The sequence below is a fragment of the Scylla paramamosain genome, chromosome 5, assembly GCF_035594125.1.
Source record: "Scylla paramamosain isolate STU-SP2022 chromosome 5, ASM3559412v1, whole genome shotgun sequence".
Classification (NCBI taxonomy): Eukaryota; Metazoa; Arthropoda; class Malacostraca; order Decapoda; family Portunidae; genus Scylla; species Scylla paramamosain.
In genome coordinates this window covers 2,479,374-2,506,036 of record NC_087155.1, presented here as the reverse complement: position 1 = coordinate 2,506,036, position 26,663 = coordinate 2,479,374, and the positions used below count along the sequence as shown (strand labels likewise).

Genomic DNA, 26,663 nt, shown 5'->3' with positions numbered 1-26,663 from the left:
GCTCGTGCTCCCCAGGGTGTTGATATGAATGAAATATCTTTTTCGAGGGGATATGTTAGGCTAACACTACAGCCCTTACTGCCGAGGGGTGAGAAGAGGCCCCGCGGGTGGTGCCGGGAAGAACGGTGCATGGTGCACGGGAGAAGTGGATCTCGAAATTTAGGGGGGGAAAGTGCCAGGGTGTGTGACGCAGGAGTCATTCAATTCCTCCGCTGATAGGCAACTGTCGTATCTTCACAACGCTGATAAAATGCAAGAAAACAACAAATTAACTAAAATTAAATATATATAAACTAAATAAGATAAACTGTATGAAGCTATCACGCCTACGTGGGTCAGTTTCCAAATGCCATTCTTATCTAGAAATATTTTCTTTTAAAGCTTGTTAATGACTACACTAACAACTTGATTAATGGGTGTGAGGGAATCGCCAACCATGTAAGCACCCCTCTAACTACTGTGGTAAAGGGAGAGGAATGATTGTCCTTCCTCCACCTTAAGGGCGGTGTGTCTCGGTCACGGTTTCTCTTCCTTCTCCTGAATCCTCGAGCAGCTGACTCCTCGTGAGACAGCGTCACCGCTTCGGAGCAAAGCCTCGAGTGCCTTCATCACCATTCCCCTCCCTCCTTGGTAGGGATACTCTGCAGGAGCTGAGATAGTGAGGCCAGCAGACACAAGGAGGCACACAGCTCTCATCACTTGCCACCATTACGCATTTGTTCAGCTGTTCTTTTCTATCGCAACGCAACGCAACGCAAGGCAAGTCTCTCTCTCTCATTGTGAACGTCACCCTGACGGTAGTAAAAAAAACATTAAGACTGGAAATTGTATAAGCACCGCTGTGAGGGGCGAGGCCAGGATGGCGAAGGCTGGTTGGAAATTGTACAAGCACCGCTGTGAGGGGCGAGGCCAGGATGGCGAAGGCTGGTTGGAAATTGTACAAGCACCGCTGTGAGGGGCGAGGCCAGGATGACGAAGGCTGGTGCTGGGCCTTCATTTAGCGTGGCTGTGTCCACTCTTCGTAACCACAACAAAGTTTATGAAATTAATTTGTCGTAATATGACACTGCCTGCGAGAGACAAAAATAGGAAGGAGTTTAATGATGGGTGATATTTTATGATAATTTGATTATTTATATTTGATTTTGTAATACGTTTGAAATTTGGTAATACAGATCACGATCTATCATGCATGGGCCCCAGTGTTTGTTTTTATCATTAGTTTAGTCGCATTATTATTTGTCTTTATGTGGGTTCCAGTGCTAAGTGTTATTTTGTCCTTCCAGGTAAGCAAGAGAACTCATCCTTCAGGCCACGCTGGGTTCCTAACGACAGGTGAGGTGGAGCAGGCGGCCTCCTCCATGCGCGATGGAGGGCTGTCACTCACTGCCAGATGTGTCTTTCTCGTGACATCCCGCCCGTGAGGCACTGAACAGAGGGCGTAAGCAGAACTTTCTTTATACTATCTAGGGATTGTGAGTTATGAGGCTTCCGCTTCGTGAAGTAAGGCGTTATTGATCCCGACCGTAATAAAATTACCGTCTTATGAGACATTTTGCTAACGTTCGGTGCACGTGTTGAATCCATGAACACTCATAGAATTGCTCCATTTGTCATCTTATTTACTTGAATGGAAGAAAGCGTCAGTAAATATTTATGAAAACCAGTACAATTCTGCTGACTAATAACGCTACGTGTTCATATTTTCACCTTTGTTTTCGTTAATGTTTATTATGGTAGTGTCAACGTGTTCTTGATTCTGCTGACTAATAACGCTACGTGTTCATATTTTCACCTTTGTTTCCGTTAGTTAATGTTTATTATGGTAGTGTTAACGTCTTCTTGATCAATGCTGATGTTTAAATTTAACTTTCTTTTGCTATTACCAGTATACATATTACCAACCCCACCATCGCTACTGTGCATTCCCTCCACCACAATCACCAACACCACTACAACTCCACTAAAACAATATTGCTTCTCCCCCAACACCTCACTGCATGTGCGTGCATGTTATTGGCCAGTCCACCAGTCCTAGCGGTCCCCACAAGGATGTGAAATCCCGCGAGTGTTCTCATAAGCCATCCATCCTTTTTTTCTCGTTAATATCGAGAGAGAGAGAGAGAGAGAGAGAGAGAGAGAGAGAGAGAGAGAGAGAGTCCTAAATTGAGTTCATATAATTCATTGTGATTACATATTCAGCTTGTATGAACAGTGCCAATTACAAAATATGACTGATTTAAATTTATTTTTACATTCTTGATCTTAATAAAATACAGGTGTGGTCTCATATCAAGACCTCAAAGCAGTGTTTACTCGATCTTATTGACTGTTGCATGAAAAATTACAAAATACACTGGTAGTTCACATCATTATGATTAATACTGTATTTTTAGTCATTTAGTTATTCTCTCCTGACTTCCAGTTTATATTCTACGATTTTTTTTTTTTTTTTTATAAAAAATATTTTGGTGGTATTTACCATATGCATTTTAAGGGGCTGAAACATGTAGTATGGGAGCATGAGGGAGGACATTAAATGTTATTATGATAAGATGTATGAGGAACATGTATGGACCTATGGATCAAGTAAAAAAATAAGAAAGTGCTAAGAAAGTGCCAAGAATTGTAAAAAAGAAAGTGCTGAGAATTGATCAGAGTCAGGTTGGTCAGAGTCAGCTGACCAACCAGTTGAGGGAGTGTGATGATATCTTAGGCATGTGGAGAAAGAATGGAAGAGATCAGTGAAGACAAGTGAGTCAGGTAAAAGAGGTGTATGCTAAAGGAAACACTTCATGGAAAGGAGGGACAACACAGAGACCATTAGATATAAAAGAAGAAGGAAGAGGGACTATGCATCACCCAGTGGGTGGAAAGCAGATGTGAAAGAGTAAACCATGATCCAGCCCTAGAAAGCCTCGACATCTACTGGAAGTTTGTGTGTGCGTGGGCCATTCAGCTAATTAAGTCAGATGAAGGAAATGGTTTATTATGATTACCAGAGGCATGCTAAACAAGTGACCGCAGTACAGTGTGGTCAGTGAGGATCAGTCCTCTACCCACACAGAGGCTTATATACTAGAGTGAAGGAATGCTTGTGGTTGTGAAATTAATGTGAATCTTACTGTTATATATCTCTACTGAACACTACCAATCTAATAACAGCCACAAATTCTCATTTTTGTCATTCCTGCCTCTTTTTCAAGAACACTCCGTTCCCATACCATAGAGAAATGAGCATTTTAGTAGTCACATCAAGAGTATGAATCATCAGGTATTAGTTCTGTGAATGATCTGTAAACATGATACTGCAAAAGAAGCTGTTTTTCTCACTTGAGGAACAAGGTCACTTTCCAAATTGATTAAATCATGCATTTAGTAGTCACATCAAGAGCATGAATCATCAGGTATTAGTTCTGTGAATGATTGTAAACATGATACTGCAAAAGAAGTAGCTTTTCTCACTTGAGGAACAAGATCACTTTCCAAATTGATTAAATCACATATAAGTTTGTGCTGACCTTCAAACAGCTTTGCCACCTGAGGGCAGCACTTGGCCAAATATCCGATGAGGGTGCACAGCCTTGCCCGCACAACAGGTACTGGGTGGGTAATAAGAGTACCCAGCAGCAAGAGAACTGTGGTGTCACTACCTAAGATCTTTCCCACAACTGTTTGACTCTCAGGTGTTTTTCTCAAGATGTGATTCAGTATTGCCAGCATGTCTGCAACTAAACTTGGAAGCACATTATCTAGGCTTAGGATCTTTTCATCACGTTAAAAGCATTTAATACACAAACACAGTTGCAAAACTAAAATAGAAAATCTTTTTCAAGATACACTAAATGGCACATTAATGCAATAATACTTCCCACTGAATCGATCTGATCTTTATCAAATTCAACTGTTCTTTTTAGCTTATAGTTTTCTACCCGTGATATCAGTTTGCAACAATACACTAAATTTGGTACCAGTTTACACTCAAGATACACCTTAATCACACTTTCCTTACTATTCTTCATATCATCCATAGTCATGGACAACGACAGCAAAGCTGTAAGTTTATTTATAACTGGCAGCGAACATGTTTTGATTTCTCCAAGAAGAAACAAAAATGGAAAATTCTGTTTGTTCAAGAAATATGCTACAATTTCCATCAAGTACATCTGCCAATGATTTATCAATAAACTGACACCATTCCTCTGTTTCAATTGGTGTGTCTTCAAAATTGAAACTGTGAAGAGTAAACACTGCAGCACTACTAGTCTTTCCACTCATAACAGTCAACACTCTTTCTTCAGTAAATGGAGCATAACTCTCCTCATTTATGTTTGGCAAATTTGGTCTTCCATCTTGCATTAACTCTAACACTGTATTGGAAAGTCTGCTCCCCCTTCTAGAGGAATCTATTCAATTTGCTAGGCAACTGACCATACTATCTTTGCGATCTTCTAGAGGTACTGGTCCATACATCTGAAAGTCTTTGACATCCTCTTCCTTGAACCCTGGCTCCTAAGATATTCTGCTGAGTTTCCTGACTGATGCCCCAATTGCACTTCTTAACATCAGGTTCATAATCTTGTCCAGCTGCTGGAACAGATTCCTTTGAGGATCCATTAATGTGGACATCAGCTTCCACTGTGTGTACACACTGTTTCAGGCTTTGAATTGATGCATCAGTTGAACTAGATATCTAAACAAACTCGAATAATTTTCTCTCTTCCTCTGTAATGCTGTTGATATGGAGATGGAGATCTTGAGCCTTGATCCTCTTGACATGAGCCAGTTTGGAGATGAACTGCTGGTAACTTTTTTAAGGTTTCACCATCTATTTGAGGAATTCCTATGCTTTTCTTTCTCTCATTCTGGTGAGGAAAGCTTACAGGTGCAGGAGGTAAAGATACATCATCCACTGCTCTATCAGCCTGCAAAGTTGACAATTCAAGTCTTTGTGGTGAAACTTCTTTTGATATAGAGACAACTTTCTAATGTTAGACTGGCCAGCCACTCTTGACTGTCCAGCAGCTTTTTCTACTAATTCTTTACATTGTTGTTGTTTTAGCTGGTGTTGAGACACTGTCAAAGGATCAGTGAGAGGCATTATATTCAGAGAATGTTCAATAAACACTACTCCCTCCTGAACCCAAGGATGCTCAAGTAAAGCTGGCCATGTGAGCCTTTTGCTTGGATCTTTCTCAAGGAGTCCATGTAAAAAAGTGGAACAATCCTTGCTCCATCCTCCCGGCCATATGACTGGTTCACTTCTCACCATTTTGATTAACTGAACTATACAAGTGGTACAAAAGGGTGGCTTTCCAAGAAGTGGTTCATAAAGGATGCACCCAAGGGACCACAAATCTGCATTGTGATCATAAGGTTTCTCCTCAATTAATTCAAGTGCCATATACAATGGAGTGCCTTTAACAGATGTCAATACATAGGTATTGATGCACATTTTTCTGGAGGATCCAAAGTCACAGTTTTGCTTCACTAGTTGATGAGAGCAAAATGTTTTGGGGCTTATGTCTCTATGGAGAATTCTATGAGAATGCAAATAATAAATTGCTGAAACTAAGTTGCAAGCAATCTGTTGAACTCTTTCCTCTCTTAATGGACCATTAGACTCTAAAAGTTGAAAAAGTTGGCCAGGCACATACTCACTAACAGCCACAACTTCATTTTCTGTCTCAAACGAGTCAATTGTACGAACAATATTTGGATGTGCCAGACCTCTTTGAATTTCACACTCTTGCCGGAGACTTTTTAATTCTCTTTCTACTTTATTTCTTTTTGGAATAAACTTGAGAGCTACAATTTGCCCCCTAAGGAGGCATTTTCCTCGGAACACTCTTCCAAATGAACCTTGTCCTATTGCCTCCAGCACCTTGTACTCCTCCATCTTTCATGTGGTTACTACCTGCAAATGAACATAATACTAAAGTCACAATTCATTACTATATATGTTTATTTCTTTGTCACTTCAAACTGTATACTGAGGATTAGCATGTTATATTCATGGATCTTTTCTGGTCATTACACTGCTATATTCATGAGTGTAGGAATAGTATGTGGAAGAATTAAGAGGAAGGGTTTACATAAAGTATTTCAAGCATATGCAGTGGATAGAACATTTCTGAAAGCAATCTAGAATTTCTATGCTGATACAAATATAGTCATGGAAGTTGTAGAAGATTACATAAAAAAAAATATTCAAAGTTAGACCTGAACTAGAAAATGTTATTCTGTATATGACTGGAGTCAAGAAGGAAATAGTGAAGTAGTAGATGCAGGAATATTATTGATGAGAAAGAGGAAAATGTGGAGAGTACCTATGCCTGTGTTGATGATGGACTCTTACTGAGTGAGAATGATTAAGTGCTGCAGGATTGATTAGTTTGCAAATTCATATACAAAACCTAACTTGAAGACAGATGCAGTGAAGGTGTTGCTGTTTGAGTAAAACTCAAACAATATATAAAATCAAGACATGGCCAGGGAATGAAGAATATGGGAACATTTTTAAGAAGTGGCACTTGTTGAACATAAATTCATTGAGCACTAAATCTATGATCATAAAAATCAAGACATCCAAATTTTGTCCAATATGACACAGATGTACAATTGCACCTATCAACTCGATCAAAGTCCAACTTAAAATTGTTCATCTGGTAATCATTCCATTATGAAATCAAATAAAAAAGTTTTATATTGAAATTTTCCTGGTGAGAAGGCATGGAATATCTTTATGCATGTGCACATGTGATTTTTTTCCATTCAAGGGTATCAGTCACTGGCAGCTCACTTATAAGAGAGAGTGTATTTAGTGCTCTTTGGATTTTAAAATAACAAAGGCTTTAACAGAAGTATTACATGAAGTTTTGTCACAAGCTTGACAATACCCAAATGTCAACTACATTCATAAGACTCAGCAGAGATTCAGCAATAATACCATGGTCATCACATGATCACACAAGTAAAGGAGTGGTACAACCAGTTCAAAGATAATATGTTGCATAAGAATAATTCACACTCCTACAGGCCCTCAACAAGCCAAAATGACAAGACCATTAACCAAGTGTTGACTTCAGTTATGCAGAACCATCAAATTTCCATCTGGAAACTAGTAAACAAGATGAAGATAAGCACTGGTTTAGTATGCTCTATCTTGAACAAGGATGTGGACTTGCAGTGACCACAAAATTTATGACAAAACTGCTACCAACACAGCAAAAATGTATATGCTTCATGTATAAAAGGGGAATATCTTGAGATATTTTTATCATATGTAGAAAATGGATGATGAGAGACTGAGTGTGTGAATGTCTAGTGTAAATGTTGAGTGTCAATGTCAAGGGACTTACAGTGGACAGAGCGGAAAGAAGGAATTTTGTTTGTGGCAACGTCATAAGTGATTATCAAGAAAAGAAGTGTTCTTCAACATATGGACATTAATAATAGATCGTTTACCACAACAAAGGTCTACAGAATAAGGTTCAGAAAAGTAAAACATCAAATTACTAAATACTTAAGACAGAAAACAAAATATAAACCTGTCTAGTTTTCAGCACACCTGATTGATCATCCACTTGCACCACAGCAGATCATTATCTTGTACCATTTGTTTTATTCCTGTATGTCCTGGTCATTTCATTCATCGTCACCATTCTCTGCGAGTAAGCGAAGTGTTAGTAATCAGAATAGATCAAGAAATAATGGGATCAAGCTTCATAAAGTTTGATCTAGAAAAGAAGCAGGAAGGAACTGGTTCTCAATAAAGGTGGTAGATGAATGGAACAGACTCGGTAATTAGAATGTTAGTAGCAGGTCATTAGGAAACTATAAAAGATTAGAAGACAAATTTAAGGACAAAGATGGTAGGTGGAAATGGGTAGGAATGTTTCTTGCAAGGACTGCCATGTTTAGGCCTTACAGCTTCTTGCAGCTTCCCTTATTTTGTCATGTTATGTTAAGGTGCTGCCACTTTACCATTTTCATCACTCACTGATTTATTCCAGCTTACTAACTGCATACACTTTCTTTCCTCTTGCTATCCTTTGTCACTTAGAAATTTACTTGATTTTTTTGCTTTCCAGGTTTTTATTAAAAACTCTACAGTATAAATACCAGAACTAATACTTGAACAACTCTCAGACTGCTGGTGTGGATCATGTATACGATTGTCTACACCAAATTTTCAGATTGGACACCTGAATCCTTATCACTCACCTTGCTGAGAAATAAGATAAATAGTAATTAAATAAACAAGTAAATTGCATACAATCTGAAAAATAAATTTCCTAACAATGGTCAGTAAAGTATTTAGTAGCAATCACAGCACAAAATTTACACCATGGCAACTCTTCTAAGTTGAACACTGTAGATCAGCTTGCACTTACATGCAACCATGGATGTGATGGCAATCCTAATTTGTAAAGGGTTTACTGTATGCATGAATGTATGTGTGTGTGTGTGTGTGCAAGAAATCTTGACAATACTTCCTCCACAAACAGTAGCTGTTTGGGAGTGGACATGCGATAGTGTACTGATATTCTAGTTTCCTTTTGTAAAAGTTTCACTCCTTGCTACAGTATAATTACTGAATAGTAGCTCCTGGCAGAATAACAGTTTTGGTTAGGTTAGGTGGATTATGTTGAGATACGTAACATTTGCATTTTTTGATCAATGTTAGCAATAGTGGCTCCTTATGGAGTAGCTTAATCATGCACATATGATGATGAACACGCATTGTTCAACACGTGAGGGGGTTAGGTTAGGTTTGTTTGAGGCGGAGAAATAGAGGCAGGCACACAGAAAAAACAAACAAACTAAAAAGAAAAAAAACAAAGGCAAAGAAAGAAAGGCCAGACAGTAGACAGAGAGAGAGAGAGAGAGATGGCGCGTGTGTGTGTGCTGGAAGGTGATAAGGAACACCGAAAAGTTTACCCCGATAGGAGCCGAATGCGGAGGCTAAAGGACTCTCAAGAAGGCTGCGGACTCAACTTTTCCCTCCCTCAAGCGCCGTCCAGTCCAATTGCCGGCTCAAGTTGTCCAGTGAGCCTCTTTTCCAGCTAGGTTTGAGGCCACTTCATGCCCTCTTCTCTCTCTCTTTCTTTCCCTCTTCTTGCAAGCGTCTTTCTCTTTACTTTTCTCCTTCTATTCCTTTCTCTTCCACTGTTTCTCTGTCTCTCTGTCTCCAGCTTCCTGTAACTCTGTCCTCTCCTCTTCTGTTTCCGCATTACATTTCTCATTCTTTCCCAGTCTTGATGGTTCTCCTTGGTTCTACTTCGGTCCTGTTTCTCTCTCTCTCTCTCTCTCTCTCTCTCTCTCATGCTTAGGATCAATGCATTTTTATCAGTACAGCTCAACTGCAGTTTAGAACGAAATACGCCAGTCATTTCCGGTTCAATTGGACTCTTCAATTCAGATTCAGTTTCATTCACATGCTTTTCAATTTTGATTCAGTTCAGCTAATTATGTTTTCTGTTTCATTTTATTGGTTTTAACGCAGATTGCACACCAGACACTATCAGAAATTTAACACAAATAGAAAGCTTATTTGAACTTTCATTTTTTTTTTCTTATGCGCCATGACAAACTCAATATTACATTATAATCAACATCTCTGTTCCTTCGAAAATGCTCCACAACAAATATGAATTACATTTTATTTCCTTTATTCCCACAAATTCATATCTCACTGGCATGAATTCCACGTCTGTTCATGCTGATCCTTTATTTTTCAATTCCAATACAATCCCAATTCGCGCATTTTTTGCGTCAGTTCAAATTCAAATCATAATTGAATGTAACTCAATTAACTACGCGCGCGCGCGCGCACACACACACACACACACACACACACACACACACACACACACACACACACACACACACACACACACACACACACAAGTCAAGGAAAATTCTGTTTCTCTCTCGCTTCCTTTTATTGCTATTTAATCTTGTCGTGTCAGGATTTGTTTCCCTTCCCCTAGTCACCCCATAGAAAAAAATACCCCCCCCCCCCACACACACACACACACACATTGCTGATGCTCCCCTATCGCCATACGTCACTCACTTTTTGAGTATCGCTTTAAATCTGTGAGCATTTCACTTTACGCGTTCAATATAAGTGACATCACATCTTCCCTGCCTAGGTATTAAAGGGTATGGAAAGTAGGACCTGGTTTATGCATGTTCCCACGTGTCGTGAGTCGCAGCGTGGCAAAGTGCGGGGTGAAAAAATTCAGCTTTTCAGCTGTGAAGCAATTTGAGTTGGTAAAGTCAGCCGAAAGAGTTTTTTGGCGAAGTTCCAAGGGATTTCTGCTGGAATGGAAGAGCGGGAAGTTTGTTTGGGCAAATACACTTTCAGTTATTTCACGCAACCAGTTCGAGATTGTGCTGTTTCGTTCGTGTTTAGATGATGATGCAAGAAATAGCAACCAATTCTGGCAGGCCTTTGTACCCGGCAGTGTGTGTGTGTGTGTGTGTGTGTGTGTGCAAGTAAAGTAAGGTTTACATGCATCCTGGTTTACATTAATTATTTACAGTGAGTTCCTGCCTTGAATTGGGAACAACGTAATGTCAAATCCGAGTGACGACCTAATTTCCGTGAGATCTTACTGTGCGAGAAACTGAACGTAATTATCGAGTGTGTGGCGGCTTTGTGGTATTGATGCCAAGTTAGAGGAAGCAGTGACAGGGTGGTGGTGGTGGTGGTGGTGATGATGGTGTTGCCTTGGCGAGGTCCTCCTGTGTTGATTTAGTAAATATATGAAACACCTTTAGCCATCTACATCACCTACTCTTTTCTGCTTTAAATGTATCGTATCAAGAAGATGAAGTGAAAGGATTGTCTTTCATTCAGCAGAATTTCTGATACCTTTTTTTTTTCTATGTTAAAGATAAAATGATTAAGTTATCCTACACTTTTCATCTTCTCTATCATCTGTCTCTGTATTGAAGGAGAGCTAAAAAAAATAACTTTGACAGACCTCACAACAACTACGTCATTTGCCTTGTGTTTTTTTTCTCAATCTACTCTAATTCGTATATTAAGAAATAAAAGAAGAATAATTTATAACACTCTCAGCGCTCAATTTCTGTTTTAAAGTATCCTATATTAAAACTGAAAAGAAGAAACTATCCCTGCAGCTGCGTAAGTCTGACTTCTGCGGCTGTGACGTGAGGGAGTTCAGAAATTTTCCCTGTATTTTATCATATTCCTGTTGTTTCCTCTTGTTCAAAGATGTCACGACGCTTTGTTTACGCCACGTTCCTTTGTGGGGGATCTCATCATGGTATAGGAAATTCGATGACTAATTCTTATCATCTTTTCATTGTTTTTTTTTTTTTATTATTATTAAGATTCTTCTCCAAAGCAACTTAGAGTACTCAGCTCTCTTGTTGATCATTTCCAGTTAATATTGCTGCGACGTCCTGGAGACAGAAGGGATTAACAATCTTGCGTCTCTGTACACACACACACTCTCTCTCTCTCTCTCTCTCTCTCTCTCTCTCTCTCTCTCTCTCTCTCTCTCTCTCTCTCTCTCTCTCTCTCTCTCATTTTGTTGTTGTTGTTGGTCTTTTTTTTTTCTTGTCAGATTATTTCCTGATGACTGCATGTGATGTACAGCTCCCTCCACTTCCACGTTCTCTAGTCAGCGTTGCCAGTGTGTGAATCGCCTGCTGTAAACCTCCTGCTTTGACTCGTATTGAAACAAATGCCGCCAATCCCTCTATCACCCTTCCGCTTAATAGTGCTACCTTCGATCTTAAGTCACTGTCCTCTTCATTATCATCACCACCACCATCACTACTATTGTCATTAAGAAAACTGAGTAAATACCTGCACGTGTACGTTTGATAATGATAAGTTTCGTAATGCACTTAGTATATCAAAGCAGGAAGGTGGAATTATCATAATGTAGCTTCCTCATCATTTAGTCTTGATCATTCCCTCTCCACGTAGCACCAGGTGAGAAGAAAGGCAAGGAGAAGCCACCAGGCACATACACTTGCCACTTCTTCGCTTTTTTTTTCATTCCCTCCCCCTAAAACGCTTCAGTGTTAATAGAGTGAAGTGTGAGAGAGCAGCTGTTGCATCGACCAACGCTGCACCCGACACCTCGCGCCACTCCAGGCCCCGAAGTCTGCTGGGGCTGAAAGGATCCCCACCTGCCCCGCGGCGTGAGGGGGCGTGAGAGAGGAGGAGCAGGTGTCCGAGGAAGGCGGAGAATGCATGTAATGTTGGTGAGGATAAAGGGTTTGTGGGAAGAGTGGAGTGAGTGAAAGAGCTGGTCGTCAGAGTGAAATAATCGAGGTGCGAAGGAGGACATCCACTCTCTCTCTCTCTCTCTCTCTCTCTCTGGGTGGTTGTGTGTGGGTGTCGTTGTTCTTCATGATTTTAGCAGCAACTATTCATGAGGGGTAAGACTACAGCTTAGAGGAAAAGCAAACAAATTGAGCCATAAGGAAAACTAGAAGGGAAAATATAGACCAGAAAGGAATGCGCGGCTTATTAAAGGCGAGATTACTTTGAATGAGGAGAGAATAAATACTTTGAATGAGGAGAGAATAAATGTGTGATCATGTACGATGACACACAGACAGACAGACAGACAGAGAGAGAGAGAGAGAGAGAGAGAGAGAGAGAGAGAGAGAGAGAGGGTAAACAGCATACTAAAGGGAAGACTTGAGTTAGAGAGGAGTGAGAGGGAAGAGCAGGACAAAGAGAAATAACACTAAAGAAAACAATCCAGGAACATGAAAAGTAAAAGGTCTCTCTCTCTCTCTCTCTCTCTCTCTCTCTCTCTCTCTCTCTCTCTCTGACTCGATTACGGATACTGACGAGCAGCTTTTCATACGTTTTCCTCATGCAAAGTGTTCACGCGGCCACAATGCCATCGCTCACTCGCTGCCTCCCGCAACTCTCCACAAATCTGAAGGAGTTTTGAAACTTGAGAAAAATACAAGAATATTTTTAACAGCCTGCCTTGCCTATCTTGTTTTTTCTACTTCTTTTCTTCTCTCTTTGTCATCCTGTCGTCCGTGTTTATTTACTTGTGTTGCGTGTTTCGTTGTTTTTTTTATTTTTCTTTGCTTAGATTTTTTTTTCTTTTTCTTATGTGAGGATTTTCGTTAATGTTCCTATGATGCTTAACGTAATAAGTGTCTGTGTGTGTGTGTGTGTGTGTGTGTGTGTGTTTTGCAGGACACCGTTTTCAACAATTGTATATGTTTTTATCTTTCTTTCACTCTTTCTTTCTTTCTTTCTTTCTTTTTCATGTTTCATTAATTATTTTTTCTTTTCTTTCTATCACTTTGTTTTGAAATTTTCGGTGTCCTTTGTTTGTTCCCTTTCTAATCATACACTTCTCTTAATTTTCTTTGTATACTTACCTCCTCTCTCCTTTTGTTTTGGTAACCTTTCCCTCACTCGTATTTCATTTCGTCACTTATAATTTTTCTCCCGACTTCCATTCATGATGTCTTTTAACTCCCTTCCTTCGAACGAATCAGAGACAACAGAGAATCTTCCCATTGGACAAACAGATGCAGCGTGGTGTGCCCGGGAGGAGGCGCCAACGTGGAGGAATGTACATATGCAACAACCGCAGCCACACTGCAGTACTCTTGGGTTAACCCGACGTCGAGGAGTTAAGAGCAAAGGAGCAGCATGGTTGGGGTGAGTGTTGCTCTATAATTGCTACACTAACATTGTTGTTGCCGTAAGAACGAGGTCGTACTGCGCCGCTATTTATGCCACAGAGACTAGATGCCTTTCAGTGTCTTTGCAGCACTCTAATGTGTTTCCTGAAGTTAATCTTTACTCTGTTCCAAGCCGATCTGTGTGAAATTTTACCACAACGCAGTGTACTACATTACGTATTTATCAGAGACTAGTTTTGGTGGCCGCTCTACTTAACGAAGCCTATAGTAACTGAATACTAAAAGAGCTGAATCAATACTAGTTATAAAGAAGAGAAACCGTTTTATTTATCTATTTTCATTGTGTCCCTGGATATTTTCTTTAATGAGTCTCGAGTCTCCGAAGAACAGTAGAAAAGGAAATTATGTCTTGTCTTTCTTTCCTTTCCTTTTTTTTTTTTTTTTCAAAGGTACAAATCGGTAGTAAAAAGGAAGGTTTGTCACTGTCATGGCAACAGTAGCGAAGAAAGAACTGTCTAGCACGTCCCTTCCTTCCACAAGACCTCTTCCTCACGACTCCATTTCATTACTTTCCCTTCCCTCTCCCTCTCCCTTCTCCCTCTCCCACTGGCGTGTCCTGTAAAGTCGCGTTCCGTTCCAGCCTCGGCCAGTGACGCGGTAGTAAACAAGGGTGGCCTGCACACTCGTTCAAAACACGTCTCGTAAAAGTCTCAATTCAAGACCTATTTCTCGTCCTGCCACCAGGAGTTAGAAGGTCAACCTCGAAGGGACCCTCCCACCACGCTCCCAGCCCGCCTCTACGCCCCGATATATCTAAAGAAAAGATGTTTTGTGGTGTGGTTGGAGGGCGGGGAAAGAGGATGTTGCTGCATTGGCCTGGCTGGTGTGCGTGTGTGCGCGAGGACTGTTGTTTTGTGGCCGCTTTCCTGTTTGTGCATGTGTATGTTTGAATGTATTTGTTATTCATGTATTTGTTTATTGATTTATGCATTTGTGTGTATGTTTATGTTACTCACGATCGTGAAATTACTTGCTGTAGTTGTGACAGTCAGATATTACAAGCAGATGAGGAGTTGGAATTCACGCGATAGATAAGAACAGGACCTTACACACACACACACACACACACACACACACACACACACACACACACACACACACCATTGTTTTGCTCACTAATTACTTACTCATTACATTTAGCAACCTTCAATCTGGTAAATAACACTCAAGGACATTACTAGTGTGTGTGTGTGTGTGCGTGTGTGTGTGTGTGTGTGTGTGTGTGTGTGTGTGTGTGTAAGGTCCTGTTCTTATCTATCGCGTGAATTCCAACCCCTCATCTGCTTGTAATATCTTGTGTGTGTGTGTATGTGTGTGTGTGTGTGTGTGTGTGTGTGTGTATGTGTGTGTCACTGATCACAAGAAAGCCACATTACCATTTCCTGGTATCAGTCGAGGTATTTATTTATGCGTGCGATATTCGTCCCTTTCATTATTGTTGTTTAGACAAAATATCTGATCACGTCATCTGGATTCCTCCACAACAAGCCTTCCTGAAGCTACTGATCTGGCAGAGCCACTCAATTAACCTCCCTTCACTGCACGGGGACGTATGAAGCAACTCATCAACAATATCTCCTAACATTCAACGAAAACCTGAAGAGATATGGAACAGTTTTCTCGCCCGTCTATCGCCGAGCGGCAGCAGGAGGAGGCATATGTGTGAAAATAAAAATAAACGGATATCCTGTACAGCTGTCTGAGGAAACAAAATGAATACCTTCTGCAGCTGTCAGGGAAAAGTGAAATAAGAGACGGAAAAATATTAAAGTAATCGTGGAGGTCCGGTTGTATCTGTCACGCGCCACCTTGAGTCACGGAGCCAATTAGAAGCCCAGGTAAAATTACTAGCCTTGCGAAGTGGAATTGGGTGTGTTAGTGATGTATGATAATGATGGCTGGTGACCGCGTGTGGTGGTGGTGGTGGTGGTAGTGGTGGTGGTGATAGTAACAGTGGTAGTAATAGTGGTAGTAATGAAACAGTGAAGTATGATGTCACGTGCCGCCCACATACTTTCGAATCACCAATAGCATCAGATTGTCTTCTTCCCATAAGCCTGGATTTGTTATTGCCGTAAATGCTCCCATGCCTGTGTTGGAGGAGGCGAGCAGTGATGTCCGACACAGAGATAGAGTCTGTCTTTCTCTTGCACTTTAGGCGAGGCGAGTGGTGAGATTTGCCAGAGGATGAGAGATGTCCTTACGCTGGTTCTTCTTTGCCCTGACGCCAGGTTAGAATTTTGTTGTAAAGTTGGAGGAAAGCTGTGAAGGAAAAAATGTTATAATGTGCAAAATGAATGGTGAAGTTTTCCTTTAAAGTATAGGATTAAAAAGAAAAATAAGAAAGGCATCGTTATATACAATAATTCCTTTTTAAATACCCCTTATTGCTATGAAGACCCCCAGTGTAAATCGATATATCACTATATGTTCACTTCTATTCGTCAAATATTCCCTATTAATAAATTTGGCTCCTGCTGACTCCCACACATACCTTTACTGGCTTTTCTTTATTTAATTAATTAACTAACACACTCGCACTCGTTTATTTGCTCCCCGCGCTGGTTAAGTCAGGCCAATTATTACATTTTCTTTTCGCATGACAGAGAACATACATTTCCTTATCAGAAGTAAAAACACAAAAAAAAAAAAGGTCGCTGGTAATCACTGTTCCAATTGTTTTCATCGCGTATCCTTTGGTCTCACTTGTCTGCCGGTGGTGAAAGTGCTGGACGTTCTGCTCATTTATATATATATTTCTCCAAACGTTTTTTTTTTTTTCTTTTTTTTTTCCCACGTGAAATCCCTTTGCCTGGAGAAGTAATTAATGATGCAACGCGATACACCATGAGGCTTTTTTGCACCATTGTGTAGTCTTCACTGCGAGAGAGAGAGAGAGAGAGAGAGAGAGAGAGAGAGAGAGAGAGAGAGAGAGAGAGAGAGAGAGAGAGAGAGAGAGAGAGAGATAAGAACATATCAAAAGAAAATAAGAGAATGTACAAGGCCTACACGTGACAGTCCCTCTATGAAACACACCTACCTACTTGTATTTTCACTTATCATCCCAATCCATAAATTTCTGTAATCTTCTACATGATATTTAGAGCTTCAACGAAGATATGCACAGAGACTCGCTTGTTCCCTGCGTTCTCGTACCTGGGATGAGTCCGCCCTCCATACAGTGCATCCATTCCGTCACTTTGTCACGTGAGGGAGAGAACACGTATAGGTGAGTGGGGCGAGGGGTGTCAGTGTGTGTAGGTGGTGGTGCTTACCAGATGCAGGTCAAGGTCACCAGGTATAAGTGTTACAAAAATTAAATAGTCGTGTTTGCATAGATTCAACAAGAACACCTTACTACGAAACTGTCGAGTCACACAATCTTGAAAGTCATTTTCGGTGGACTTATTTTTACACTCCCCTTCTTTTTTGGTCCATCCATTGAGAGGACGAGTCATCACGCAGCCACTCACTCAGTGAATGGAGCTCTGGGAAGAGTGAAGGTGAATAGTTTTTTTTTTTTTTTATTTTTTTTTTTTTTTTTTAGAGAGAGAGAGAGAGAGAGAGAGAGAGAGAGAGAGAGAGAGAGAGAGAGAGAGAGAGAACCTGAGCACTACCTACGCCCCCACTCCTTGCCTTCCGAACTAATCAGCAGCGAACACTACTGAAACATGCTCCGAGTCAGGCTTGGAGGCGCGTGGGGTCGTTTCGCTACTTAGCGGCAGCAGCAGCAGCGGTACCAGCGGGGAGTGTCGTAGGCTTGTTGATGTACTGTGATGTGTGCTGTTTAGTTTTCCGCAAATTTTGGAGAATGCGGTATGAGAAACATTTCCTTTAGTTTTGCGTTGTTGAAAAGAGCTCTCGCTGTTAGCATACGAACAACGTGGTACGCTTCAGTTCCAAGTTCCAATTAAAAACAAGAGTGACCGTGTGATAACGTAACCCATGACTGTAACATGTATTTCTGCTCCCGACACAGCACACGGTTGTCATATACTGCTACATACTTAGTGTATGTTATACCTGTTGTCTTGCACTCAACAACTCTGGCACAGCTGGCGTAATGTTAATGAATGTGGAAACTTTATATTTTCATGGTAACAATTCTCTTTATATTCGCGTCAGTGCTTTTAAATGTTCTCCTTTCTCTCGTAAACATAAGCGCAGGGTCTGAAGGTTTTATTGATTACGCAGCGTTTCGCGGTTCATCCATGGCACTTTAAAGTTAAACTCGGTTACAATTAAGTGAAGTAATTTATCAGTTTGAGTGAAGTATTTTATCAACTTGAAATACCTCACCGTCATTTATGGAAGAAAACTATCGCATGCATTTAATTTATAACTGTAGAGGACCTACAAAGTCAAAGGACAAAAAAAAAAAAAAATGATGCGGCGTTGTGGCGGAAGTTCCCTCTTTGCAACAGCGCCGAGTGACTCTTTGCATCAGCTTTCATTGGAATGATATTTCGTTTTCAACCTTTCCACTTCATATTAACACTACTATGCACAAGACCCCAGCTTACGGGCTCTCAAAGCTGACTGGGCGATACACTACGATATATTGGACAAACGAGGGTTTCTCATTTAATTGCTGCCAGGATGAGGAGGGAAGATGAGAGAGAGAGGGAGAGTGATTTGTGTTATCATTGGTGGCAGTGGTGGTGGTGGTGGTGGTTTGGAGGAACGTACGCAAAGAAACCCTGCCCTTAAATCTCCGCTGTTTGTGATGTGCGCTTCACGGACGCAGGAAACGACGCTGGGTTTGCTGAGGTGAGTGGCGTGGCTGTGGTCCGGATGTTTAGCCCACCTGATGTTTCCTAATTCGATTGTTAGTAAGGATTATCTGCATCTTCTTGTGTGCGTGTGAGAGTCATGGCAGTCTTGCAGCTGCGTCTTAAGTTACATTTGTGGTTCACAATTAGCTAAGTCAGTGTTTGAAAACATGAGCATAGGAACACATGGAAAATTTCTCAGGAGTATGTTGTCATAAGCTGCTTCACCGATAATAATAATAATAAACATCCATAGTGCAGCTGACAAAATATATGGAAAGCTTGCCGATAGAAGGGGCTGTTACATTGTATAGTTAAGAAATCACCAGAAATCACCCATCGTTTCTGGGACTGACATCTCACTGGGCTTTTTTTTATTTATTGGATTTTTGTTGCCCTTAGCCAGTGTCTCTCCTACATAAAAAAAAAAAAAAGATTGTAGTTAGTAAGACTGTCGATAGAGGGCTGCTACTTTGCCTTGTTGCGTGTAGGCGGCGGAAACACCTCGCGATGTTTATTCCTTGAGCCATGAGTTTCCTGGTCATTGACAGCACATCTGGAAGAGAAAAGTCACCACGTAACCCGAGGCAATAACGGACGACGACAAGTAAAAAGTGATAAAACACAGAAATATGACAGTCACTCATACTTTAGGGAGTTAAACACTCATTCATTGGTAAAAGGTAAAATATTGTGCTTACCGTTCTTCTTTTCCTTCACTCAAGTTGTTCAAGACGTGGTAGTAGCGTGTGTGTGTGTGTGTGTGTTTGAACCAGGCTTCACTCTCACTGCGAGACCTGAGTTGACGTCATCCTACCTTCCCACCACCACCACCAACAACAACACTTTGCAGAATCAAATATCAGATTTTTTGTGGGATGAATGTAAACCAGGACTTGTTAAATGACTGACGCGCGGCATTATTTCTTTTAATAAATACCGCAATATACTCTGTTATCCTGCCGTCAGTCCGCTCCGCACGGCATTCATAAAGGTACCTTATATTTGGGCTTCATTTAGTTATTTCAGCGTAACGCCACACACGTGAAATATCGCCACTCTATTTTCCTGGCGCGGGGAGAATGTTATGCATATTGCGTTGAGCGTCATTACGAGTTATATTTCATAATGTATATGAGTGCTTTCTTTTTCATTTCCATCATAAACTAAACTTTACTGCACACTGATGCGTTATTCACAAAATAAGCAAAGTGTGGTGCAATACAACCTCACCTCAGCGACGCACACTCCACCGCACGTCATCAGGTTTCAGGCACCCTTACATAATAATCTCTCCAGATTTTGTGCATTACAATTCTTTTAATTTATAACTAGATTTTTTTTTTTGTGTGTGTGTGTGTATGTGTGTGTGTGTGTGTGAAATACCTTATTATTCATTCACAAAAACGATCACCGTCCACCACAGCAGCAGCGTAATGGACAGTAACTGTTACCTCACGCCGGCCACGCCTTGCCATGCACGCTCAGGACTGGCTATTTTTAATACTCAGCAACAATTTACCTGGTGAATTACTCAGACAAGTTTCACCTACACGGATGCACTTGTTGTGTATCCAGTAATGAAAACAGTAATAGATAACGTGAACCCAGTAGCTAGATATAAGATTGTTATAATACCACATGTTCTCCTCGTATACTCAGGAACTCCCTTTACCCGGAGACTTTTAAGACCGCATTGTGAAACCTCTCCGCCACACCTCCACTACTTTCAGAAGGTTCTAGTTGAAATGGCACAGGTTGCAAGGCTTTTGTTTATGGCTGTAGTGACAGATTAACGATGTCTACACTATTAACAGGAGAATCACTCTTGAGAACTCGGCTAAGCATCTCTGTGGCCTTTGAAAATGGTCGTAATGAGAGAGCAAAGTGTTTCAGAATAAGACCCTCACGCAGACTATTTCCATTTACACGTATTAATTTCCTGTGTATCCGACTACAATTACATTGAGCACTGCAGCCCACGGGTAGCAGCAGCTTGTTATTGGCTAAGTGTTCATGTAGTACCTTATTTTCTTACTCACAGCAGTGCACCACGCAGGAAAAGAGTCCACACTGAGATCCCGTCACCACGTCAACCAGAAATGACTACCTCACGGCATATAGATGGCAGAGCACCTCGATCGTCACACTTGACCTCATACACTTGATCGGAAAAAGATAAATAAATAAATAAATACGAAGCAATTACACCAGTGGACAAGTACTGTAAACAAAAGCAGCACGAAGCAATGCACTGCAGTTACTCGCAGCCACGTGTTTGGCAAGCACTGACATTGGTGGAGGCCGTACATTGCGGTCGTATGTTCCTTCATTAAGTTGTAAAAAATATAGTCTTAGCACAACCTTCTCTGTGTGTGTGTGTGTGTGTGTGTGTGTGTGTGTGTGTGTGTTGATTAAGCGAGTCAGGCAATAACACGAGAATAAATAAGAAGAGAACGCTCCTTTGCATGGATACAAAATACTCACAGACACACATACAAAACTAAATAAAAAAGAAAAAAAAAATCTGCCTTTCTTTCTTCATTGTATAAACGTTGCGTTGACAGTTTCTGTGAAGGCAAATTGTGTTTTCTTTATATTTACTTTGTTTTAAAGGTGAAAACAGACAAAGTTATCGGTGTTGATGCCGCTGCCACGCCTCGCGCTCAAAGAATGTTGTGCATGTCGCTTTGAGCCTCTTTACGAGTTATAATTCGTAATGATATGTAGTGCGCTTTGTTTTTATTCATATAAATTAAACGGTATCAGAGATCGATGCGTATAAAGACAAACAGGTCAGTACAGCCTCACCTCAGCGATGCAAACTCCGCTGCTCTTTAATAGTTTTCAGACACTTGTACCTAATTATCTCTTTTTTATGCACTGAACTTCCCTTTTCGCTTGTTCTGACTGGAAAGCTCAATGTTTATACGAGAGGCTTTGTTAGTTTGCATAATAATACTCGCCAGCCACCGCAACGGCACCCTAATGTACAATTACCTCACGATGGCCACTGCTATGCCACGCACGCCCACCACTCGCTACTGTTATTCCAGAACTAAATGAATTTCAAAGTGTTCCATGTTTTCATTCTCTCTCTTTTCTAATTTTCTAATAATCGTATAAGCTAGCATGGCGTAGCTAAAGAAGGAACGGCAAACTGTGGAATAAAGTGAAAACAAGTAAATTAATGAAAACACTTTAAGGGCTTAGTACTTACCTGCAACACTTTCATTGTCACCTCCAGTTTTGAGAGAGAGAGAGAGAGAGAGAGAGAGAGAGAGAGAGAGAGAGAGAGAGAGAGAGAGAGAGAGAGAGAGAGAGAGAGAGAGAGAGAGAGAGAGAGAGAGAGAGAGAATTGCGTAGCTATAATACACAAGACTTCAAGGATTGTGGACTGAAAAGATTAATTCTGGTTGGTAGTTGAATAGATTAACAACAGCCGTACACACACACACACACACACACACACACACACACACACACACACACACACACACACACACACACACACACACACACACACACACACACACACACACACACACACACACACACACACACACACACACGATAGACGTGACCCAAAAAAAAGAAAGAAAGAAAGAAAGAAATGTCGTGCCTGCTTTCAAAAAAAAAAGCTAAAAAACTGAAAAAAAAAACATTAAAAAGATTAAAATATGATTATTGTTTGACGGCTCGGCAAATCGTATTATATAATTTCAGCGTGACTTAAAGGCGATCAAAGCAACTATTCCCCTGAACCACCTTGAGGATGAAACACAGGTTGTGATAGTTTGCGGCGTTGTGCATTAGTGTGTGTGTGTGTGTGTGTGTATGTGTGAGAGAGAGAGAGAGAGAGAGAGAGAGAGAGAGAGAGAGAGAGAGAGAGAGAGAGAGAGAGAGAGAGAGAGAGAGAGATTATCCTCAGTAACACAGACATAAATGAATAGACAGATAAATAGATAGATAGGTAGATTTATACAGATAGACAGACAGACGAACAATCAAAGAGAGCGATAGATTAATAGATAGACAGATATGTATGTACATATACATATGTATGTATATTAATAAGCGTCGGATGTCGCCTACAGTTAAACACTTTAGCGGGTTCAGTCGGTTCTACACATGAACACCACCAGCACAAACACAGCAAGTCGCCCTCTCGTCTGCGTGATACAATTGACTGTAGGCGCCATCCGACGCTTATTTATGTATTGTAGTGGAGGTGACTGAAACGAGCTGTGCAGTACGCGCTCTTTGTATTCAGAAGCGGTCAAACCTGCGAATTAACATATTATCACTAATACTGAGAGTAACACAAAGGAGTATATCATAGGAAACACAGGTATTGCAGTACATCATTGTCTTGACACTTCACGTCGTCAATTCCGTACAATTACATAAGTATCCTAATACTATGATGAATACCTACACAATGTGGGGAACAGGCGTCCTCTTGGTTGTATGCAAGGGATTACACTTGGGGATTTACCGGGATTTACTCTCCGTGCCTCCCGAGACACGTCTAACTTGTAGGTGTGACTGTCGTGAAGTGGCTTTGGAGTGGGACCCGAGACGCTGCTGGGCCCCTACAGCATATGATGTTCATTATGTCGCAGGTGTGTTATCAGCGCTCACGCCACAACAACCGACCCGTCGATGAGAGAAAGAGCTGAGAGGGAAATGCAACGCCCCTCTCACTCTGCTGTGTTGGCGCGCGGGCGCGCCCTACACTCCATACACTACTCATGACACTACCCATGTATAACAACCAGTCTCTACGAATAAATAACGCTAACAAAGAAGACATAAAATGGCACACCACAATGTATCTCTAGCCGTCGTGTAAGTTGTGCGTATACGGCGGCTACAATGTAGATAGATCAATAATGCATTTTCCACAATACTCTGCATAATAATTTTGGGAACAAATGATCAGAAATAACATACAGGGAAAATAACGGACTGATTCTTAACAGCATTCTTTACAGCAACTAGTATAACAATAATGGCCACAATACTCTCAACACGGGAACGAAAATAACACACGGACAAAAGAGGAGCCGGAGATAGAGACAAACAGGCAGATGCACAGACAAAACACACAAACAGGACAGAAGACACACAATATGTACAGCACAGATTTATCATTAAATGGAGATATTCGTGGTGGTAATGACAGGAAGATCGTAACGTCCCGGCACGTGTCATCAGTCTTCACAGTGGGAGGTTATTAGTGGTTATTAGCGTCTTAACTTTATAAACGAGCTTAAGCCCTTTTAGCTGAGAAGGTGGATTACAATTAATTTTCCGGGAGGGGGGAGGTGGATATCATATAAGATTACGTTAAGACTTAAATTGCAGGAGGGAAAGGAGAAGGGAGCATAATTAAGGGGATGGAAGGAAAAGGAAAATGAGAAGGGATAGGAAGAGAGAACGGAAGGAGCACAGGTAAGGGTTGGGACGGAGGAGGAAAGTTTGGGTGTAAGGTTCAAGCACAGTGAGTGGCAGGTTGTACTGTGACGCGAGGGGGGGGTGCACAGGAGGACAGGGCTGGAGTGAGGCAGGTGGATGTTGAAATGAGGCGCTGGTTTTAACTTAATCGGATGAAGATAACGCAAAGTGGTGAATCTCATCCCCTCCCTCCATCCACACTTTCATCTCTTCCTGTGTGAAAAGAAAAGATTCTCCGTTTTCCTGATTTTCTCACCGTGGAATTTTGTGTACTTGATCTTTTCTGCTCTCTCTCTCTCTCTCTCTCTCTCTCTCTCTCTCTCTCTCTCTCTCTCTCTCTCTCTCTCTCTCTCTCTGGTCATTCACGTCAGGTTTTCTTTCTTTCTTCACTTGCAGGAGATCTTTGTTGTTTCCGGTCTTGCCTTAAGAGAGTCATTTCTTTCACTTCATTCCTTTCTTTCTTTTCCTTTTTCGGCAGGACTCTTCGGTCTCTCGGACTTTCATTCCTCAAGACTGATACAAAGCCTCATCCTGATTACAAACTAAGAAAAAAAAAAAAGTTGACCCTTCTCATCTACAGTTTTGTATCTTGACATTGTCTTGAGGTTGTCCGTGTTACCAAGCAATTGAGAATGGAATCACACAATCGAGAAATTTAACTGAGAAACAACGCGGTAGAATGGTGCAGTGTTTCTTGCAGCCTCATTGAACCTAAAATAATCCGTGACGTTACAGTGCCAGGCAGAGGACCACTACTCAGCGGTGAGGGCGCGTCACGCGTGGCGCCTGGGTAATAGTGTATCAGCAACAAAACAAACCATTTTAGAGAAAACACCAAGAATATGCGTCAAGCGGCGTGTTGGCGCGCGAGCACATGCTATCTCTGCAGTGGATCGGGTAATTTTCAGGCCAGGACGCGAGTACAATGGATTTCAAGGGGAGTAATGGTGTGAATCACCATATTAACGAGGAAAAGGCTAGACGTTTTTAACTCACGCCTGAGCAGAAGACAGGAAGGCAGAGTTTCTCTATCTGAGGCCCTGGAGGGAAGTGGAGCCTGCCGCTGATGCCCACAGTGAGCACAGCATCTAAGGCCGAGGCGCCCGGCGAGACCCGCTTCCTTCTACGATGTGTCTTCTTTGTCTCTTTTGTTCTTCAAGTTCAGCCAAACAAAGACCGACACAGCTCTTCATTAGACCTCGGAAGCCCCGCCTCCCTGTCTGTCGATGGCGCAGGATGATTACAGAATGTTTTTGCATACATGAAGGATTTCTACGAGTTCGTCAAGTCACGTGGTCGGCTCCTAATGAGTGCAACTTAATGAAACTTCCGGTCGAGAACAGGTTTGTTTCTTTCCCGGCTGCTTTCTATTTTTCGCACAACTCCCCGTGTGTGTGTGTGTGTGTGTGTGTGTGTGTGTGTGTGTGTTTTCTATAAGATAAGAGTGTTAATGAAGTGGAGAGTGAGGCGGCGAGGCTCTGCATAACCGTTCAGCAGACACACGAATGTTATCCACTGAATCGTTACAGATTTCTTCACCAATGTATTCTCGATAGTTTGTCATTTGTACATTGATACATGAAGGTTGGTGTGTCGTATTACCACGTATTTCGTAATTGTGTGGAGGGTGCGGCACGTTTCAGCTCACTGGGTCATCACCGGTGTTGTGTTGCGCCTGTGTGTAGTGCACCACTCGGCGTCACGTTCCTGTTTTACAGTTGCGTGTTGGCCGCGTGTGATGACATGTATCAGTGTCATCGCAATTTTATTATATTTCTTTTCTTTTCTTTTTTTTTTTATTTCATTGTTTTAGCTTTTAATTTTATTTTTATTTCCCGTCAGCTGCTTCAGTCATCTCACAAGGCAGCACAACCAGTACCGCGCCAAAATTCTCTGTCTCGATAGCCATCCCAGGCGAACAGCGAGTTATCTTTTTGATAATCTTCACCAAGGAAGCAAAAATGTCATGTTGCTTCTTCAGCTGACTCAAAAAATGTACAAAGAAGAGACGGTTCCACTTATTACTCATGATAGCTTTCTCTCTCTCTCTCTCTCTCTCTCTCTCTCTCTCTCTCTCTCTCTCTCTCTCTCTCTCTCTCTCTCTCTCTCTCTCTCTCTCTCTCTCTCTCTCTCTCTGTCGCTTCATATCCTGACACTTCTAGAGGTCGAGTGCCCGTTCCAAGCGCCAGTTGATGAGTCTTATCTCTAAACTTTTTCATTATCTTTTTCGATGTGTGTGTGTGTGTGTGTGTGTGTGTGTGTGTGTGTGTGTGTGTATGTGTGTGTGTGTGTGTGTGTGTGTGTGTGTGTGTGTGTGTGTGTGTGTGGTGTGTTTCTTTCACCTGTAATCTTTGAGGTTCCTCCACCAAAGCGTAATGGCTGCCTGCACCGTGCGCAACTCTGGAAGTGTTCTTTTCCTTCCTCCGCCAAGCAGCGAGGACGTAGACAGGAATTGAAAGCCGCCCAAGTTTTCCCTGTAGAAAAACGCACTGTGAGAGACTAGGCAGCGCTGTGGCCCGGAGCGAGAATCCCTTTGGCGATGGTGCGGAGGGCAGCGTAGGCAGGTGCAGAGGAGAAGAGCGAATGAGGAGAAAGGGAAAGATAGAGGGAAGACAGAGTAAGGCATCGTGAAAGCAGCGTAGAGCCATCAAAGTGCAATGTGATCAAAGCTGCAAGTGGTAAACTTAAAACAAAAAA

The 26,663-nt window shown here is 41.5% G+C and overlaps 2 long non-coding RNA genes across 2 annotated transcripts; one reads left to right on the top strand and one right to left on the bottom strand.

The window, feature by feature from the left end:
* LOC135100415 (uncharacterized) lies at positions 1 to 20,931 on the top strand. Its single transcript, XR_010268700.1, has 3 exons — positions 1 to 759; positions 13,558 to 13,690; positions 20,551 to 20,931. It is a non-coding gene; the product is annotated as an uncharacterized LOC135100415 (long non-coding RNA).
* LOC135100416 (uncharacterized) lies at positions 5,169 to 9,051 on the bottom strand. Its single transcript, XR_010268701.1, has 3 exons — positions 8,944 to 9,051; positions 7,571 to 7,667; positions 5,169 to 5,917 (listed from the first exon to the last, which is right to left on the bottom strand). It is a non-coding gene; the product is annotated as an uncharacterized LOC135100416 (long non-coding RNA).
* Positions 20,932 to 26,663: the final 5,732 nt, after the last annotated feature.